Here is a 4,012-nt window from a genome sequence, read left to right on the forward strand (position 1 = left end):
TGAATTGATCTTAATTATACTTTGACTCCATTTTCATAATCATAATCAGTAACTTCACTCATTCACTTGTTTTGGCTTTGTCCATTAATGCTTTCATACATGAGCTATAGGTTTGATTTATCTTAGTGGTTGATGTTAATCTCACCTTCTGTCTTTAGTGATTGAATTGTAAGTCTTCCCTGCCTATTATAGGGTTAACCCCTCCCTGGCAAGTTGAAGCTGTTCTCACATGGTGGACGTTGTTGTTTGTATAAGGTTGAGTTTTCTCCCGTGGATAACGTAAGACCTAGGGTTGTGTTTAAAATTGAACCTAACCCACTTTTGGAAATCTTTTAGCCGAACTACGGCGTTTTGATCCTTACCTTTGATGGAAGGTACGTAGGCAGCGGGTTTATCCGTTCAAACCCAATAATAAAACATGTACATTCTTTTCTCATCATCCCAATCATGTTTGCACAATACATATGTCATAACAAAATAACAATTTAGCATAATAAGTGTGAAAAGGGCTCCCTAGGAGTACCTAGGACGTAGTGGGTGCCTAACACCTTCCCATTGCGTAATTTACCCCTTACCCAGACTCTCTGATCTTTTTATTAGTTTTCTACGTGTAAAACTTCTTAGGCTTTTGTTCGCTTTTTAGCCAGTCCTTTGGATAAATAAAAGTGCGGTGGCGACTCGAAATTTCAATGTATCTCTAGCTTATGATTTAATCGATAGATCATATAGCGACGAATACACCGCTACAGAAAAGTGGCGACTCTGCTGGGGAGAATCTCACCAGAATCCTTGGTGGTATTGCCTACTTTTCACCCTTGTTGTGCTATATTATTATTTGTCATTTGACATATTTTTGTACAATTTGGGATCACTGTATTGATTGTAATGTGTGAATTGCTTGATATACAATTGCTGTTTGCTTTGGTGATCTGTGAGATGAGTTCTATACCCGAACTCGAGTGCACTCTAGGATAGGAGAATGGCATAGTCTTGTTGACTGGTGTGGAGTATTCCTTAGCCAGTTTACTTGCGAGCCCATTCACTTGGTGGAGGTCATGTTGGATTAATAATGTCACACAAGTTATTTGTGGTTAGGCATTATTCTTTCAATCATGTTCCGCAGAAGCCAAGGACCTTAGTTTACCAAACCCATCTTGGCCTATTTTTAGGACCGTAGTGCGGAGGTCGTTCAGATGTCAGTTCTGATACGATTGTTACGCGATACTACACTCATAAGAGTTTCTCTTGAGAATATTCTTGGAATACGAGTATTCGTTCCTCCGATAATATTCGAAAGATGGAACGATGATTATGGGAACCTCTGATAGAACATGTCTGGCAGGTTTAAACCCTAGTACACTCCCTTTGGGTGGTTCTTAACCGAGACTCCATGCTCGTGACTCTCAACAAACCCGTGATTCGTGGTTGAGTCGTTCAAGCATTGTTAATATCAATGGATCCCGGATCAGGTGTAAAACCTAAAATCCACCAAAGCGGCTGGTTGATATTAAGAATGTCTGAACCGGTTCATGTACCGTTAATATCAATGGAACTTGGGTGTCGATAAGGTGAAAACCTAAAACCACCAAAATGGATGATTGATATTAGGGATACATAGAGCTTTCCCACGACCTTTGTTTGGTGTGCTTTGCTTGATCCTTGAGTGTGTTTGTTGCATTCATGCATTCACGCATTCATCCGCATTCATGTCATCAAAAGAGAAATTTTTCAAGGAACTTAAAGGGTTATTTGCAAAATTTTCAGACATGGAAAGACCAAAAAGGCATACAAAGAAATACAGCTTTAAGCAGCCTGATGTCAAAGAGTTAAGGAATCTGACATCATATGTATTAGATCCCTTGGGCTTCAAAGCTCGCTATGGGAAGCTTCTACCTCTGCTCACTACTCAGGTGGATGAGGGATTGATGAGCACTCTTGCTCAGTTCTATGATCCGCTCTATCATTGCTTCTTATTTCCGGACTTCCAGCTGTTGCCGACTTTGGAAGAATACTCTCATCTTATTGGGATTCCGATTCTGGATCAAGTGCCGTTCAGTGGCTTAGAGAGTATTCTATCTGCTCGAGAGATTTCCAACTTGTTGCATATAGATGAAGATCTGATTAGAGCTAATCTGACTACCAAAGGCGGAATTCAGGGTTTTCCTTCCGAGTTCCTCATTGCCCAAGCTACCTTTTATGGGAAGGCCATGAGTGAGGATGCCTTTGAGGCTCTATTTGTGTTGCTCATCTATGGATTGGTGCTGTTTCCCAACTTCGACAAGTTCGTCGACATGAATGCCATTAGGATCCTTGCAGTCCTTAACCCGGTTCCGACCTTGTTGGGTGATGCATATGTCTCCATGCATCTGAGGAATATGAAGAATGGAGGAGTCATTGTCTGCTGTTTACCCCTGCTGTACAAGTGGTTTATTTCGCACTTGCCGCAGACAGTTGCTTTCAAGGAGAACAAGGGATGTCTACGGTGGTCCCAGAGACTTATGTCTCTCACCAATGATGATATCACCTGGTATGATCGCGTGTATGATACCGTTCAGATCATTGATTCTTGTGGTGAATTCCCCAATGTGCCTCTTCTTGGTACATGTGGTGGGATCAGCTACAACCCTACGCTTGCACGTCGTCAGCTTGGGTTCCCCCTAAAGGATAAACCCCATAACATTCTGTTAGAAGGTGTATTCTTTCAGGAGGGTAAAGATCCCCAAGGCCTGAAAGCCAGATTTGTCCGCGCTTGGCGCAATATTCGCATAAAGAGTAGGAATGAATTGGGTCCGAAGAACTGCATTGCTTTGGAGCCATACACCTCTTGGGTCAGACAGAGGGCTGCTACCTACCTGATGCCATATGATCATCCGAGACCTACACTGTTGGATGTGTCTGGGCCTTCAACCCTCCCTACCCAACGTGTAGAGGAGTTGAGAGAAGAAGACCTTTCGCGTGCCTGGATCCGCGAGAGAGAGGAATTGCTGCAGCAGCTCAAGGATAAAGATGCTATGATTGAATTTCTCGAGCACCGAGTGATCGACGATCCGAACGACACTTGGACTTCTCTGCTTCCTCAGTCATCCAAATTCTGGAAGAGGAAGTATGATCGACTTGCCAAGGAGAAGGCTGATATGGAGGCTGCCTATGAGAGAGAGATCAAGAAGTTGTACACTTCTCGTCTTCCAGCATCCCGAGCTAATAGGGATCCATAGGATGTCATTTACCTTTTCTCTTTGTAATAATTGAATCAAAAATGCTGTATTTCTTTGTTTTGATATATTTGAATGAAATATTTTCCATGAGCAATCAAAATGTTTAAATATTAAAAAAAATTGCAAATGAATACCCTAAGGGTTCCTTGAAAACAAAGCATTTGCACAAGCATTTCATGCATCATTCTTGCATAAGCAGGTACTCTTTTTCTGGTCTTCTGGTTCTAATCCTTTGCTCTTCATTTATTTTGAAGACAAGCTGACTCACCGGTATTATACAAGAGTCAACTCCGCCAGAATCATGGAGCAATTGGAACAAGAGAACCAGAGTCTGAGAGATGAAGTCGCCAGACTTGGCGCTTTGATGGAGCAACTTCTTGCTGCCCAGAATCAGCCAGCTCCTCAGCCAGCAACTCCCGTTCAGCGGACGGTTATTTCAGAAGTGGCTACATCGACGGTGCCTGTCAGTGCCCACCAGCCTAATGCCATGCCTCCCGGTTTTCCTTGGGGGATGCCTCCTGGCTTCATGCCCGATCTGCCAGCTCCAACGTTTGCTCAAATGCCGGCATCTAGCCCGGTCCCTGTACCTGTTCCTCCTGTCGTGCATACCATGCCTAGGGTAGACGACACCATCTATCATTCTGAGGCATCTGAGGGCTCAGATGTTCATGAAAAGATGGACGCTATGAACGATCAATTCCTCGAGCTGAGAAAGGAATTGAGAACTCTCAGAGGCAAAGATCTCTTCGGCAAGTCAGCAGCCGAACTTTGCTTGGTTCCCGGTGTGAAGATACCAG

This window comes from Lathyrus oleraceus, chromosome 7, assembly GCF_024323335.1.
Source record: "Lathyrus oleraceus cultivar Zhongwan6 chromosome 7, CAAS_Psat_ZW6_1.0, whole genome shotgun sequence".
Taxonomy (NCBI): Eukaryota; Viridiplantae; Streptophyta; class Magnoliopsida; order Fabales; family Fabaceae; genus Lathyrus; species Lathyrus oleraceus.